This window comes from Macaca nemestrina, chromosome 13 (genome assembly GCF_043159975.1).
Source record: "Macaca nemestrina isolate mMacNem1 chromosome 13, mMacNem.hap1, whole genome shotgun sequence".
In the NCBI taxonomy this organism is placed as follows: domain Eukaryota; kingdom Metazoa; phylum Chordata; class Mammalia; order Primates; family Cercopithecidae; genus Macaca; species Macaca nemestrina.
Window position 1 is genome coordinate 76,473,813 of NC_092137.1, and position 17,747 is coordinate 76,491,559.

The 17,747-nt window shown below is 36.3% G+C and overlaps 1 long non-coding RNA gene and 1 pseudogene across 1 annotated transcript in view; one reads left to right on the forward strand and one right to left on the reverse strand.

Annotated features, from left to right (window-relative positions):
• Positions 1-17,747, forward strand: part of LOC139357907 (uncharacterized) — a 244,630-nt gene that overhangs the window by 154,642 nt on the left and 72,241 nt on the right. The gene's annotated exons all lie outside the window — the stretch shown is intronic.
• On the reverse strand, positions 801-1,972 carry LOC105465447 (succinate--CoA ligase [ADP-forming] subunit beta, mitochondrial pseudogene; annotated as a pseudogene).

A 17,747-nucleotide genomic window follows, 5' to 3' on the forward strand; every position in this document is an offset into this window, starting at 1 on the left:
GACATTGTGATCATGTGAGTTAATACTCCTTAATACACTCCTCTTTATACATACATCTATCCTATTACTATTGTTATTCTAGAGAATCCTGACTAATACAATAGTTATTCCTCTTTTCTTTCTTTTTTTTTTGATTAGTGTTAGCATAGTATATCTTTCTCCATCTCTTTAACCTATCTGAGTCTTTGTATTGAAAGTGGGTTTCTTGTAGAATGTACAGGTGTGTCTTGTATATTTCATTTACTCTGACAGTCTATCTTTTAATTGGTGTATTTAGACCATTCACAGTTAAAGTAATTATTGGTGTAGTCAGCTTAATATCTACCATGCTTTTAACTATTTTGTTATACTTTTTTAAATTTCTCTTCTGCCTTTTTAATTTTAATTGAGCATTTTCTATTATTCTATTTTATCTCTTCCCTTAATCTATAAATTTTACCTCTTTTTAAAAGAGTAGTCCAGCAATTTTGTTATTTTTCTTCATATTTATTTTGTTTGTAGGACTCTTGTCAATGTAGAACTTTATATTCAACAATATAAACAGGCATATTGCAAGTGATATTCTGTAGAAGTGAAAAAGACTGATAAAACTAGACACCTGCATTATATGTTCTTTATATAAATAGTCCATTCTGAATAGTAGAATGAAATGCAGACCAAATGCTTCTGAAAGTTTGTGTGCTTAGATCACAATTACCATCTTCCCACACTAAAAAGAAAAAGAACAATAACACAGAACATAGTATTTTCAATGATTATAGCACAATTAACATTTTCAGCCATTCACTGGCTTTTTAAGATCATGTTGGCAACTTACATTATATATACACATGGGTTTGCTTGACTAAGGTCACTATTTCAGAGAGCTTTAAAGCCATTCTAGTAGCTTTTCTGATATTAGTGCCTTAGCATCATTAACTAGTGAACTTGTAAATGTACCACGACAGGTATTTTAATTTCAAAATCTTTCACCGCCAGAACTAAACCCTGTGTAATAACATAACATCAAGTGATTCCTCCAAAATTGTTGACCAGAATAGCCAGTACCTCTTTTTATCTGAAGTGATAAGAGTAAATGATTCTGTTACTTGATGGACTGTAGCACTACCGTGAAAACAAGGAAGCTGGTTGTAGTCTATGAAGTTGTGTTATATCTATTGTGGTTATAGCCAAACCAGCACCATTTACTAGACAGCCTATTTTTTCACTGAGGCCAGTGTAGGTGAGATGTGGCTTAGCTTCACCTTTGTTCCTTTCATCTTCCTGAGTCCAGTCCTGTAGATCAAAGATCTTCTGGTGATAGGCTGAATTAGAATCAAAACTGATCTTTGCATCCAAACATAACAGAGCTCCATCTGAATCTTATACCATTGGGCTTATTTTTATCATGGTTGTGTTGTAGTTCAGAAAAAGATTGTAAAGCTTGACCATGTTTTCTGCAACAGAATCCACAATATTAGATGGAAATCTTATATTCTGCGCAAGCTGGAAAGCTTGTTCGTTTTTGATGCCTTTACGACGTCAATAGATTCTTTATTACATCAGGAGTCTCAGCAGAAACATCTTCAGTGTTGATACCACCTTGCAAACTTCCTGTTTATACTGGACCTTGAAATGACCTTTCCATTGTTATTAGAAAGGAGTATTTTCTCCTGGGATATTTTTGCTCACAGATCAATACTTGATTGCATATTTTGTCATTTTCTCCTGTTTGCTTGGTAAACAACTTTTTCCCAATTATTTGAGAGGAAACAGCTTTTGCTTCTTGAGAGAAAACTACCTTCACTCCTCTTTTGGGACTGCTTTCAAATGTTCCTTTTTCTCTACCACAAGCAAAACTCTGTGCCATTATCACATCTTTAGAACCTAATTTTTTTGACAATTGTGTCAGCTTCATCTGGTGACTTTGCCACATATCCTTTGGAAGGGAGATACCAGCTTCTTGCAACAATTTCATATTCATATATTCATGTAATGAGAGATTCCTTTGCTGTTGCTGCTGTACTTGGAGTTATTGGTTATTAAACAGTTCAGAAATTCCCAGAACCTGGGCAGTAGACTATACTATGATCTGGTCTGGGACTGATGGCTGTGAAAGGTGGCAGCTAATTGTCAGCTGTAGAATATGAAGGCCACCATTCCTAAGTCTGACCCTGTCCCCTCCTGCTGTGTGCCTCCAGCCACTTTGTAATAGAGAATTTTCAGTTCTCTTTTCGCATTCCTTATGGCATTGTCATCGTTCATTCTACTTATCCATATGCTATAACCGTCTACTACATTGTTGCTGTTATAACTTTAAACAAACTTTTTTCTTTTGGATCAATTATTAATTAGAAATTAAGCTATCAGTAATAACTTAATAAGAAATTAATAAGAAAAAAGAAAAGATTTTATTTTACCTTCATGTATTCCTTTACTGATACTTTCTTTTCTTTGGGTAATCTTAGTTTTTGGCCTATATCATTTTCCTTCTCCCTAAAGAATGTTGCAAATTTCTCAGTGGGCAGGTCTACTGGCAATAAATTCCCTTAGCTTTTGTTTCTATGAGGAGCCTTTATTCCTTCATAACTTTTGAGGGATTACTTTACTGAATATATAATTATGGAATGGTGGTTTCATTCTTTCAAAATGTTAAATATTTAACTCCTTTCTTGTTTGAATGGTATATATTAAGAATTCTAATGTAAATTTTTTCATTGTTTCTCTCTGGGTAAGTTTTTTTTTTTTTTTTTTTTTTTTTAAATTTCCTATGCCTTCTTTCAAGATTTTCCATTTTCCATTTGCTTTCTGCGATGTGAATATGATATGCATAGATATAGGGTTTGCTTTTTGTTTATGTTTAGGCTGCTTAGAGTTCTTTGTGCATTCTGGATCTGTTGTTTGCTGTCTGTTATGAGTTTAGTTAAATTCTTAGCCATTATCATTTTGAATATTTCGTCTTCTCCATTCTCTCTTCCTTCTCTTTTCGATATTCCAATTTCACTTCTGTTACACCTTTTGAAATTGTCCCTGGATTTCTTGTCCTGTTTTGTTCACACTTTTTTTTTCTTTGCATTTCAGCTTGATAAGTTTCCACTGACATATCTTCAGGCTCAGTGAGCCTTTCCATGACCATGTCCAGTGGCCCATGATGAGCCCATCAAAGACATTCATCATTCTGCAACAGTATTTTTGAGTTCTGGTATTCCTTTTATGTTTTCCTAGAGTTTCTTTGTCTTTGCTTACATTACTCCCCTGTTTTTGTATATTGTCTACATTTTTCCATTAGAGCTTTTAACATATTACTTATAATCATTTTAAATTCCCTGCCTGATAATTTCAAAATCTGTGCCCTGTCTGAATCAGATTCTAATGCTTGCTTTATCTCTTTAGACTGTGTTTTTTTTCTTGTCTTTTACTTTCCTTTTAATTTTTTGAAAGCTGCACATGATATAGGTAATAGAAACTGTGACTTAAAAGGCCATTAGTGTATGGTTTTATGTTAATCTGGCTAGTACTTAAGCTGTGTTTTAATGTTTGCTTGTAGATATAGATGCCAGAAGCCTCAAACTCTTCTGGTGTCTGTGTTTTTATCTGTTGCATTTGGCTGCCCAAAGAGCTTGTTAGATAGATTTTGTACCTCTTTTAGCTGTTATCTGCTGTTGTTATACTGGAGGCTGTTGGAGTAGTGGTAATTTTTGGTGGAAAGGAAACATTCTATAATGTGACCAATTCTCAGCTTTTTAGTGGCCCTGGGTCCTTGGATTGTAGGCTTTACAAGTGTTTCTTAGCTCTACTCCACTCCATTTGGTAAGATAAAAAAGCTAGCAGAGGTTTGAGTTGGGAAATGCCTTTCCCCCTGGTGAGATAAGGCTATGGTAAAATCTTTAGCCCTGGAGTGTAGATATTGCCCTGGAGAACACTGTGGGAATAGTATTTATCAATGGTTACTTTTCCTTTTTCTTTCTTTCCTTTTTCCTTTTTTAATTTAAGACAGGATCTTGCTTTGTTGCCCAGGTTGGAGTGCAGTGTCATGATAATAGCTAATGGCAGCAGCCTCAAACTGCTGGACTCAAACAATCTTCCTGCCTCAGTCTCCTGAGTAGTTGGAACTACAGGGATATGCCAACACACCCCCCTAATTTTTAAATTTTGTGTGTGTGTGTGGAGACAAAGACAAGGTCTCACTATGCCTAGTCTGGTCTTGAACTCCTGGGCTCCAGTAATACTTCTACCTTAGCTTCCAAAAGTGCTGGGATTATAGGCATAAGCCACAGCACCTGGGCTAGTGGTTACTTTTCTTTTTTCCTAGTCCAAGCCTGGAAATAGCCTTTCTTAGCTCTTCACACTAACAACCTGGTGGTTTTACTGAATGTAAAACTTACGCAATTTTTTGCCATTAGGAATTTCTTACTGTTATGCTAGTCCATGTTCAACCTTTAGAAATCTGTCAAAAGTTACCATTTATGTGTTGCTACCATCTCATGGCTCCAATGGCATATACTTCAGGTAAGCAGATGTTTCCTGTGACTCTATATTCATAAATCTCTACAGACTTCAGGGTGATAGTTTACCCAGAAACCTCGATTCTCTACTAGGTCTAAGAAAATTATTCTTGTTGTAAGACAGGAGTGTTGACTTCTAAGCTCTTTATTCATCAGAGCTGAAACTGGAAGTCACCAACGTATGTATTAGCAAATTATATTCTAGTAGTGAGGTCTTATTTATTCTAATATTTCTTTGGTAAATATGATCCATACCATGGGGATTAATTTACTTTCTTAGCTCCTCATTCTTACCCTTGTGATTTATCAAGGCTTCTCTAATTAGTACATCCCCTAAGGAAAGTTCAGGCCAAAAATATGATTGGCTCATGCACTGCGGGAGCCACAGGAGAAAATACATCTTCTGGAGCAGCCCATTCTGCCCCTACAGTAGTGCTAGCTGGAAAAATCATAGCTGAGCTTGCTGCTTCCCCAGTCTCTACTTTGTTTTTTTTTTTTTTTTTTAATTTATTTATTATTATTATACTTTAAGTTGTAGGGTACATGTGCATAACGTGCAGGTTTGTTATATATGTATACTTGTGCCATGTTGGTGTGCTGCACCCATCAACTCGTCATTTACATCAGGTGTAACTCCCAATGCAATCCCTCCCCCCTCTCCCCTCTCCATGATAGGCCCCGGTGTGTGATGTTCCCCTTCCCGAGTCCAAGTGATCTCATTGTTCAGTTCCCACCTATGAGTGAGAACATGCGGTGTTTGGTTTTCTGTTCTTGTGATAGTTTGCTAAGAATGATGGTTTCCAGCTGCATCCATGTCCCTACAAAGGACACAAACTCATCCTTTTTGATGGCTGCATAGTATTCCATGGTGTATATGTGCCACATTTTCTTAATCCAATCTGTCACTGATGGACATTTGGGTTGATTCCAAGTCTTTGCTATTGTGAATAGTGCTGCAATAAACATACGTGTGCATGTGTCTTTATAGCAGCATAGTTTATAATCCTTTGGGTATATCCCCAGTAATGGGATGGCTGGGTCATATGGTACATCTAGTTCTAGATCCTTGAGGAATCGCCATACTGTTTTCCATAATGGTTGAACTAGTTTACAATCCCACCAACAGTATAAAAGTGTTCCTATTTCTCCACATCCTCTCCAGCACCTGTTGTTTCCTGACTTTTTAATGATCGCCATTCTAACTGGTGTGAGATGGTATCTCGTTGTGGTTTTGATTTGCATTTCTCTGATGGCCAGTGATGATGAGCATTTTTTCATGTGTCTGTTGGTTGTATGAATGTCTTCTTTTGAGAAATGTCTGTTCATATCCTTTGCCCACTTTTTGATGGGGTTGTTTGTTTTTTTCTTGTAAATTTGTTTGAGTTCTTTGTAGGTTCTGGATATTATCCCTTTGTCAGATGAATAGATTGCAAAAATTTTCTCCCATTCTGTAGGTTGCCTGTTCACTCTGATGGTAGTTTCTTTTGCTGTGCAGAAGCTCTTTAGTTTAATGAGATCCCATTTGTCAATTTTGGCTTTTGTTGCCATTGCTTTTGGTGTTTTAGACATGAAGTCTTTGCCCATGCCTATGTCCTGAATGGTACTACCTAGGTTTTCCTCTAGGATTTTTATGGTATTAGGTCTAACATTTAAGTCTCTAATCCATCTTGAATTAATTTTCGTATAAGGAGTAAGGAAAGGATCCAGTTTCAGCTTTCTACTTATGGCTAGCCAATTTTCCCAGCACCATTTGTTAAATAGGGAATCCTGTCCCCATTTCTTGTTTCTCTCAGGTTTGTCAAAGATCAGATGGCTGTAGATGTGTGGTATTATTTCTGAGGACTCTGTTCTGTTCCATTGGTCTATATCTCTGTTTTGGTACCAGTACCATGCTGTTTTGGTTACTGTAGCCTTGTAGTATAGTTTGAAGTCAGGTAGCATGATGCCTCCAGCTTTGTTCTTAACCCAGTCTCTACTTTGAGACAGGATCTTTTTGATGATCTTCCAGAGTATGAAAAGCCTATTGAAACAGTAATTCTAGCTGCTCAGGATACTTTCATTAATGCAGATCCCTTTGAATCATCAGGAAACATTGGATTGGAATGGGATGAGGATCCAGATTGTAAATTCCAGCAGGTATTCACAGGAATTTATCTGCCCTTACATTTTTTTTAATTTTTATTTTTGCTCTGAATAAAGCATGTTGTCTCCTTTTCTCCAACTAGGCTGGGTTGGTTGGTAGGGAGGTTGCTGCTTCCCTAACATTGATCTCTTTCTTCCTGTCACTCTTACCTCCTATGTTGGTTTCCTGTGGCCATGCAACAGTGTTACTACAAATGTAGTGGCTTTACACAGTACACATTTATTATCTCATGGGTCTTTGTGGGTTAGAAGTCTGGGCACAACTTAGCTTGGTTCTCTGCTTAGGGTCCCACAAGACTGCAGTCAAGGTGTTGGCCAGTGCTTGGGTCTCATTTCAAGGTTGACTGGGAAGATACATTTCCAGGCTTATGTGGTTTTAGCAGAATTCACTTCCTTGCAGTTGTTGGGGGTTTCAGTTTCTTGCTGGCTGCCTGTCTGTTGGAGACCACCCCTATCTTAGGTATATGCAAATGCAGCCATTTGCTTCTTCAAAGACAGTAAAGGACAGAATCTTCTCAGAGAGGAGAAGTCACAAACCTGTGTAATGTAATCATAGAAATGACATCGTATCATCTTTGCCATATTTTATTGATTAAAGGCAGTTCACAGGGCTTGCCTTTACTCAAGTAGAAAGGATCACATAAGGTAAAAGGATCACGTAAGAGTGTGAATATCAAGATATAAAGATCATGGGGGCCACCTTGGAGTCTTTCCATCACAAATAGTTGTCATTTTATGTAATGCTTTACAGTCACTGGTTGTATCTGGCAACTACACATGATGAAAGGAAGACAGCTGAAGGTGAGCCTCATACAGAGATGAAATCACTTTCATTCAATTTGACAACTGAAGTTTTTAAATGTAGACTACATGTAAGTAGTAATTACATGGTTAGCTATTGATTTAGAAAATACAAAAAGAGAAACAGTCTTATAAATTCAGTAGTTTTAAAATAAGGTGTGTTTTACTTATAACAGTATGTACATACATTTGGAAGGTACAAGCACATTCTGTAAGAGGCATAGTTACTAATTATACAAATCATGGTTGAAATACTTAAGCCTTTGTAGAGGACTTTTGTCATAATTCTGTTGACAGTCAGGGCATAGTTATCTTTGACATGCAAATTGTTTCTCTAGTGGGACACAGAGAAATTCCTCCCCAGAAAAACACATTCTGAAGAGAAAACAAAACACTTTGAGTTTGAACTGTGATGTACATAACACAAATAGTGGGGATATAGATGTATTTTTTGGAAGATGGCAAACATTGAAAAAGAATATTGATGCAATAAAATTGAGAAAAAATAAAACTTGTTTCCCAATAGTTGTTTTTCAACTAGCATATGCATTATGGGATGTATGTGGGGGTTAAATGACAGAGTAGATATTCACCAAAATAATATCATATGGACATTCCTAGCCAAAATTATCTTTGTGATTAACTGACACTTGTAGCTGATCAGTACTTGCTGTTATTTAAGTAGCTAAGGACGCTAAGGAATAAACAGAGCAGCAGCATACCAGAAAAACTAAAGAAATCCACTTCAAATGGATTAACATAATTACTTCAGCCAGAGAGTGACAACAAAGTGACAAAATACACTTGAAACATAGATGTTTTTGTAGTCTACCTTCTGCTTGTACACACCTGTGCACTTTGTAAATGGCTCCATATGCTTAATCAAAAGAAATCTAATTGCCTTAATTTACTTCATCCAAAAGTAGAAGAGTAAATTATATGTTTAATTATAAACTTTCCACTTTGGGCAGCTATAATTAATGACTCAAGGAATTGTGCAATAAGCCAAAAGCAACCTTTTATTACTCCTGAGATACCTGAACAGCACCAGCGTTTCAGAGCCAGTCAGGTTCTATTAGTATAGGAATCAAAATGCCTACCTGAGGCATTAATCACGGAGAACCTCCAAGCAGAGACTTTTAATTATATGTGCTGTATACCATCCACATGGATTATCTGCACTAGGGGATGGTAATAAATGTTCTATACTAAGTAATGATGACAAGGGCTCTTTTTATTTTTATTTTTAATTTTAGTGAATTCCACCTTAAATTTCCATAACCTTACGAAGATATGGTCCCAGAACATGGAGAATTCCTCCCTCCAAAACATTTTTTTAGAAAGTCAATGCCTTTGAAGACTGAAGTCTAATTTGTGTTTTCTAATAGAATTGACAAGTGCAATGAGAAGCATCTCTTCTCCTAGAGATCCAACTGGATTTTCTCTACACATTCAGAATTGCATTTTTAAAAGACACCATGTCTATTTACCTTATTGAGAGAGTGACCATATAGTTTATTATCAAACACTGGACATCCCAAGACAACATGCATAAATTAGGCCTCTGCTAGGAAAATCAGGGATCACCTTACATGTGGAATAAAGTAAATTTAGTCCTTGATTACAAGAACTTCAATGGATTATGCATGGCATAGCTCAATTATTTTTATGTAAGTAGCATTATTTTATCATAGAGCATGGGCTTTGATACAAAAAAGGTCTGGTTTTAAATTTCTTCCACTTACTAGCTAAGGAACTTCAAGCAAGTTGTTTAACCTCTCTGAATCTTAGTTTTTTCATCTCTAAAATGGATGCTTAAATCTCTTTTGTAATTATTAACTCAAATATAATAGCAATAAATAAAGCCCCAGGTATAAATGACATAGTAGGCTCTCAACAATTGTTATGTATTAAAGAAATCTTTGTGTGTGTGTGTGTGAGTGTGTGTGATGGAATTTTGCCCTTGTCTTCCAGGCTGGAGTACAATGGCGCAAACTTGGCTCACTGCCACCTCTGCCTCCCAGGTTCAAGTGGTTCTCTTGCCTCAGCCTCCAGAGTAGCTGGGATTACAGGTGCGTGCCACCATCCCTGGCTAATTTTTGTATTTTTAGTAGAGATGGGGTTTCATCATGTTGACCAAGCTGGTCACAAACACCAGACCTCAGGTGATTCACCAACCTCAGCCTCCCAAAGTGCTGGGATTACAAGCTTGAGCCACTGTACCCAGCCAAAGAAATCTTAAGAAAAGTTAAATCCTCTTATTCACTCACCCAGAATTTCAAAATTTTGGAGTGTTAATAAAAACATTAATTTTGACTAATAAAAGTCATATAGTTTTAAAGGCACATTACTTTGAGTGATGGGTCTACTGATTATTCTCTGTTCACTCTCCCCACCCTTTTCAATGCTCTGCCTTTCTCTGCCTTGCTCTGTGCCCTGGGAAGCTGCATCAGTATGACATCACCTGGGCTCCCTTGCCTATGACTTTCAATTAGTTTTGCCAAGATGAGGCACTAGCAGATGAGAGGAGGTGTGGAGGAAAAATATTTTAGGGTATTTATTATACTCCCTTTCTGCTTCACCATGGTTCTGGTTGTGTTGTTCTTCTTACACAGTGGTTCCCAAACTTAAGTGCACATCTGATTTACCTGGAGGGTCTGATAAAACCCAGATTTCTTGGTCCCACTCCCAGAGTTTCTGACTCAGTAGATATGGAGTAGAGTTTAGGAATTTGCATTTCTAATTAGTTTTCAGGTGACAGTGGTGTTGATCCAGAAACGTCTATTTGATGTCCGGTGCTTTATGATAGCAGGTTCATAAGGCAGACCTCTCTGCTTTTTTTTAAATTTTATTTTATTTTATTTTTTGGTTTTGGTCAGTGGGGGGAGGCTTTCTCCTTAGCCACCTTGTTTCATTTTGGACGGAGTTTTGCTCTTGTCGCCCAGTGCAATGGCGCAATCTCGGCTCACCACAACCTACACCTCCCAGGTTCAAGCAATTCTCCTGCCTCAGCCTCTTGAATAGCTGGGATTAGAGGGGCACACCACCACACCCAGCTAATTTTTGTATTTTTAGTTTCACCATGTTGCCCAGGCTAGTCTTAAACTCCTGACCTCAGGTGATCCACCTGCGTCAGCCTCCCAAAGTGCTGAGATCACAGGTGTGAGCCACAGTGCCCAGCGGGGCAGCCCATTTTTTTAAGGCTGAAGCTTTCTGTCTCTGATAACACCATTCACTTCTGGCCTAGAGACAGTAACAGCACTATTCTGTGGCTAAACGTCAGGTAATACCTCATCACTCCTTAGGGTTAGTTCATTAACGGGGGAGTTGTCCATACTTCAGAAATATCCGCTTCATTATATTATCTTTCATCATCACTTTTAAGTGTATGACTTTTTTTTTCTTCCTGGGCTGTAACTGATATCGCAAGTAAAGAAATTACTCAAATTAAACATTATGGATTTTTAAAAATTCACTAGAATTTTTGAATTTTTAACTCTTCTTAATTATTTTAGAATTTTATGTTACCTAAGTATGTCATTTCCATCATAATTCTGACAACTTTCCAGATTCAAAGTGGGGAGGCTATTAGGTTTAAACTCAAAGCATCTGCCCAGCCACACTGAAAATACCATTGTAGTAGTTTTACAAATGGGGCAAAACAAATGAGCAAAAAGTGTTACCCTTGAAGCCTTTAGTGTCAAATGTATTGTCATATTTAAGACAATGAAACACTGAACTAGGATTATGATGCCACATGATAGATTTCTAAAATAGAAATATCTCAGTCATTTAGTTTGTACTAATGTATTATTTTCCATCAAGTATCTTGAGCAACTTTAATAATTTCAAAATTTCTCAGCATAATTATATTGTAAAAAACTACTTTAAGTTTCCGGTTTTTCCCAATATTTCCTGAAGTAATAGAATAATTATGATTAGAAATGTTTTCAAAATCAGTTTTTAAGTGTCTTAAAAGATGAGTTTTCAAATCCTCCTGCTTTTATCTTTTGTTTCTGAGTATGAGGTGCTTTTTTTTTTTTTTTTCCTGTGAGGATTATTTTGTTCCCATTTTAAGAAGAATGCCTGTTTACTGCTAAAAAGATTATTTTTAACTAGTCTCTCATGGACCATTTCAGACAAGTAAGGTGAGAAGAGGGGAAAATTATTTAGATGTAGTAAAGATATGAACAGCTTCTCTAGAAGTTTTTTTAAATGAGGCAAAAGTGGTGATGAGGATAACAAAGATCAGCTGTGCTGCCTAGTGGGCCTCAGAAGTCAGAAGGCTCCATAACTCAGGTCAAATGTACCCACACATGATAGGACCCTAACATCTCCACAAAGACTCTTGTGTCCTGTATATCACTGTGGGGGAACTTTGAAGAATGAAGTCTCTACCATCAAAACAGAATCTAAAAAAGTGTATTTTACTTTTTTTTCAAAGTAAGTGTCAGAAAGTTCTCTCTTCTCACAAATCCTAGATATAAACCATCCACCCGCTTCTGAATTTCTCAGATCAATAAATGGTTCAGTGCTATATTGTGTTAGGAACTATGTGTAGGTTTCTGAGGAAAGAGGGCTGTTATGATGAGGTGTAACTTTGGAATTTGATAATTAGAGACATCAGTTTAAACATCGGTAAAGAAGAGGATCAAATGTATACATGGAATTTTTCAATATATTATGAACTTGCTTTGCTTGCAGAATATCTTTTTTGAATTTTTTTTTGAACCATGGAATTGGCACTTGCACCAATCTTTTATTTGAGTTGTCTTGGAGAAATAGCAAGTCAATGACAGGATATGTTGCCTAAAATCCACAGTGAAGGTCTGAACAATTTATTTAATTAATCAAATTAGCATTTATTATTCTCAGGATCAGATAAAGCAAATATATGAGTACACTATCATTTTAACATTTTTGTAAGTGATTTAAGAATGTATTGCACTGTGGTAAGAAAATATCATCATCTATTGAAACTACCGTTATGGTATGTGAATTTTTTTCATGTTCCATGGGTGCTTAAAAGAAAGTGCTTTGCATATTTGCTGGGTGTGGAGTTCAATTTATGCCTACTAGGTCAGGCTTATATATTGTAATTTCATATTTTTAGGGCTTAGTGATTTGTTCCTGCTAATTATATTAATTCCTAAGATAGATGTGTTAAAATTACCCATTATTATTGTAAGTTTGTCAATTTTTCCTAGTAGTTTTCTCATTTTTGATTTTATATAGTTGGATGTGTTGCTATTGGGTGTGATCAATTTCAGGATTATTGTTTCTTCCTGGTGACTCGTGCTTTGATCACTGACATCACACAGACCTCTTTCATATACCACTTTCTATTTATCAGCAATCGCTGTCTGATCCAACTTTGCAATTTGTACAGCTTCCACCAGTTTTCACCTTTTCCACTTGCTTGAAGTCACCACTGTGATGAATCTTTTCTAGTCTACTGCTGTAGCCTCCTACCTTCACTGCGTCCACTTTTACCTTTCTAGAGTCTATTCTCAACAAAGTTCTTTCAGTTCTTACAAGGAGCTATTAATGAGGCACTATCCCTATCTGACTTCAGCTTTGTGAAAGTGGCCCTACAGAGCAGGTCTGCATTTGCATTTGTTGGGCATCTCCGTCTACTTGTGTCAGTAATCCTGGAATTGTCTTCATGTCAGGTACTCAGCTTGCAGTTTCTGTACCATTCTGGTATTATACACTTGGATCCATATTTATAGGTTATGAGGGCTTGGATTTTGATTTATTGGTGGAGACTTTTTTCTCATGCAAGCATCCCTAATGAGATGGCAAACATTTTTGCTGCTTCCTGGAAATAATGGATACAGTTCTTCTGTTTAACATAAATGAGTGGACATTTCAGTGAAGCTCTCTTTAATAGTTTTCCCACTTTATGTAGGTTCGATTATTTCTCTGACCTATGCACATGCTAGAATACTAGCTCCTTATGCACAGCATTGAAATCTAGAACCAAGACTTTGTAGGCTGCCACAATGACAATTTCTCCTTAGCCACCTTATTTCATTTTGGAAGCCTAGAAATTTAGCTCTATTTGCTTCAAGTTAGGCTATATGTCATGGGGTGTGTGTGTGTGTGTGTGTGTGTGTGTGTGTGTGTGTGTGTATGTATTTATTTTTAATATGGAGTTTCTGATTTAGTTTATAGCAGAGGGATAGTCCCTTAGTGACAAGCGAATCTACTACCCTATACTAATTAGGATGAAATTTACAACTAATTCTCAATGTTATTCTAATAAACTACTTAATTTGAATCTTCAAAATATATTAAATGATGATTTTGTGCCTGAAGATATATCAGACCATGGGAATTCTGCAGTGAAGAAAATATACCTGTTTTTTTGCCTTCCTGAACCTTAAGGGTGAATAGAAGAAGGCATATTAAATAACAAATAAATTACAAATCAAAGTGAACAAATGTTATAAAGAAAATTATCTTGAGGAAAAAGTAAAGCAAAGTTCAGATAAGGGATCTAATTTGGATAGGATGATCTCCCAAACTTCTGTGACATTCATAAGAAACCAGATAGATGACAGTTTCAATAGAATTGGTTCTTTATTGATCAAGGAAACAGAATAGAGTATCCCAAAATAAGGCTGCACACCTATGGCCATCTGATCTTTGACAAAGCTTACAAAAACAAGTCATGGGGAAAAGACTCCCTATTCAATAAGTGCTGCTGGGATAACTGGCTAGCCATATGCAGAAGATCGAAGCTGGACCCCTTCCTTACACCATATACAAAATCAACTCAAGGCAGATTAAATACTTAAATGTAAAACCCAAAACTATAAAAATCCTGTATGACAACCTAGGCAATAGCATCCTAGAGATGGGAATGAGCAAAGATTTCATGACAAAGACACCAAAAGCAATTGCAACAAAAGCAAAAATTGACAAATGGGATCTAATTAAACTTATGAGTTTCTGCACAGCAAAAGAAGCTATCAAAAGAATAAACAGACAACCTACAGAATGGGAGAAATTTTTTGCAAATGATGCATCTGACAGTGGTCTAATATCCAGCATCTATACGAAACTTAAACAAATGTACAAGAGAAAAACAACCTCATTAAAAGTGGTCAAAGGACATGAACAGACATTTCTCAAAAGAAGACATACATGCAACCAACAAGCATATGAAAAAAGTCCAATACCACTGGTAGTTAGAAAAATTCTAATCAAATATACAATGAAATAGTATCTCACACCAGCCAGAATGGCTACTATAAAAATGTCAAAAAATGACAGATGCTGGCAAGGTTGTGAAGAAAAGGGAACACTTATACACTGTTGGTGGGAGTATAAATTAGTTCAAACATTGTGGAAAGCAGTATGGTGATTCCTCACAGAGCTAAAAGCAGAACTACCATTTGACCCAGCAATATCATTACTGGGTATATACCCAATGGAATATAAATTATTCTACCATAAAGACACATGCACACAAATGTTCATTGCAGCACTATTCACAAGAGCAAAGACATGGAATCAAACTAAATGCCCATCAATGACAGATTAGATAAAGAAAATGTGGTACATACACACCATGGAATACTATGCAGCCATAAAAAAATGAGATCATGCCTTTTGTAAGAACGTGGATGGAACTGGAGGCTATTATCCTTAGCAAACCAATACAGGAACAGGAAACCAAATATCATATGTTCTCACTTATAAGCAAGAGCTGAATGAGAAGAACACATGAAAACTAAAAAGAGAACAACAGACATGAGGGTCTACTTTAGGGTAGACAGTGGGAGGAGGGAAAGGAGTGGAAATTGTTGGGTACTAGGCTTAATACCTGGGCGATGAAAGAATCTGTACAAAAAGCCCTCATGACACGAGTTTACCTACACGACAAACCTTCACATGTACCCCTAAACCTAAAATAAAAATTAAAAAAAAAAAAAACAGATGTCATGATAGTTACTGCTTCTAGGGTTGTTATAGGTATAAATGATTTAGAACAATGTTCAGCATCTAGTCAATACTGTCATAACTGTTGATATAATTGTATTATTCATATCTGTGTACTTTGTAGATTTACATTAATACTTTTAAAAATTAAAACTAAAAAGGAATGGTGCCTATTACAGTTCTGATTTGTTTATTAATGTTTTTATAAAGACTGGAGGGTATTATGTTTTGTCATCAATTTTATAAAGACTCAGTTTTCAAGTCATATCTTTCTCTACTCTACATTCCTCAGTTATTACATGGATTTAAATATATACCTTAGGTTAAATCTTATTTGGCTGATGTTAGAAGTTACACACAGAAAAAAACAAAATACAATGAAACTCCGTAAATATGACATGGTTAGCATGTAAGTCCCATTGGGGAGATGGTGTCTGAAAATTTTCTATGATTTAAAAATCATTTTGAATAATTCATTAATTTCTGGAAAAGAATGGAAAGATAGGAGAACTTTCAAGCACCCATTTTACTCAAAAGTGGCATTAAATATGATCTTGCATAGGCATTAGTTGAAACATGATTAAAATTGGTTCCCACCTGCCTTGGAAACTGCTTTTGTTTAGTTTCAGCTCATGTTTTGTGAATATGTAAGTTTGAGAAGTGCTGTTTATGCTATCTCCTAGAAATTTCTTAATGCAAATATTTCTCAGTGTATAACAAGGCTCTGAGAAATCCTGAAGACATTTTTTTAACTTTGTTTAAGCCAACATCTCTCAAATTTATTTGACTATATAATGTTGTATTGTGTGGTGTATATAAACATATTTTAGCTAACTGCATGAGCAGGGTTCCCAGGAACATACTTTTGGAAATTCTTTTCTACATTATATATCTTCTGTTAATATTTTTTATTCTTGTGTTGATACTGTTTCTTTAGTTAAAATATTTATAGATAAAATATTATGAGTAAAATCAACTAGCTTTTAAAATATTTTAAAATACCATGATCTTAGTTCTTAAAAGAATGCAATTGATCACACATTCTAATTTTCCTAGGATGGTCTCAATTTATGCTTCCCTATTTCATATAAGAATAATCATGGTTTAAATGATAAATTGTTCATTATACTGTTATCTCCAATTATGATACTTGCAATATATGACAGTTACATATTCTCTAAAAGGGGCTTCTTTCCCCTCTTGAAAGTCAGCTCATTGTCTAATTTAAAACTAATGTAATTTCTTTTCAAAAGCAATTCAAGACTTCAAGTAAAATGACAGCATAAGCTCGGTCATAGACCTCTATCTCTCAGATCCTTATTTAGAAAAATAAAAAGGGGGAAAAAAAAAAGAGAAGCAGAAGGACTTGCAACATCACTGGAAACTGGGAAAGTGCATCTTCCACAAACTAGATTCCTGGGAGAAGTGGTTCTGCACATATGACAGTTGGCACCAGACTGCAGGACACCAAGGGTTGACTCAGCCTCTGCCAACTCAGAAAAAGAAGTGTAGCCACAGTGGTGGGAGGTCCTCAGCTGGGTTTGCATTACTTTTCTATTGCTGCTTAACACATTACCACAGACTGAGTAACTTCAAAAAGCCTAAATTTATTACTGTATCTCAAAATTTCTGTAGATCACAAGTCTTGCCATGAGTTAGCTAGGTCTCTTGTTCAGGATCTCATAAAGTTGAAATCCAGGTGTTGGCTAGGTCTACCCTTTCATCTGAGGCTTGGAGTCCCCTTCCAATGTCATTCAAGTTGTGGAAAGAATTCAGTTATTTGTGGTTGATATGATTAGGATCTGTGTCCCCACCCAAATCTTATCTTGAATTGTAATGCCTACAGTCCCCACGTGTTGAGGATATAACAAGTAGAGATAATTGAATCATGGGGGAGTTTCCCTCATGCTGTTCTCATGCTAGTGAGTTCTCATGAGATCTGATGGTTTTATAAGGGCTTCCCCCTTCACTCAGCGTGCAATCCATCTTGCTGCTCTGTGAAGAAGGTGCCTGCTTCTCCTTTGCCTTCCTCCATGATTCTAAGTTTCCTGAGGCCTTCCCAGCAATGTGGAACTGTGAGTCAATTAAACCTCTTTCTTTTATAAATTACCCAGTCTCAGGTATTTCTTCATAGCAGTGTGACAATGGACTAATACACTGGTTGTAGGAGTGAGACCTGTGTTTTCTTGCTGGCTGTTGGCCAGGGATTATTTTCATCTCCTGTAAGACACCCTTTGGTCCTAGCTTCGTGGCCCACTCACACTATGGCAGCTTATTTGGTCAAAACCAGCAAGGGAGCCTCTCTCTAGTTGGCTAATATGGAGTCTAACATAACACAACCTAATCAAAAAGTGTTCTTCCATCTTAGAC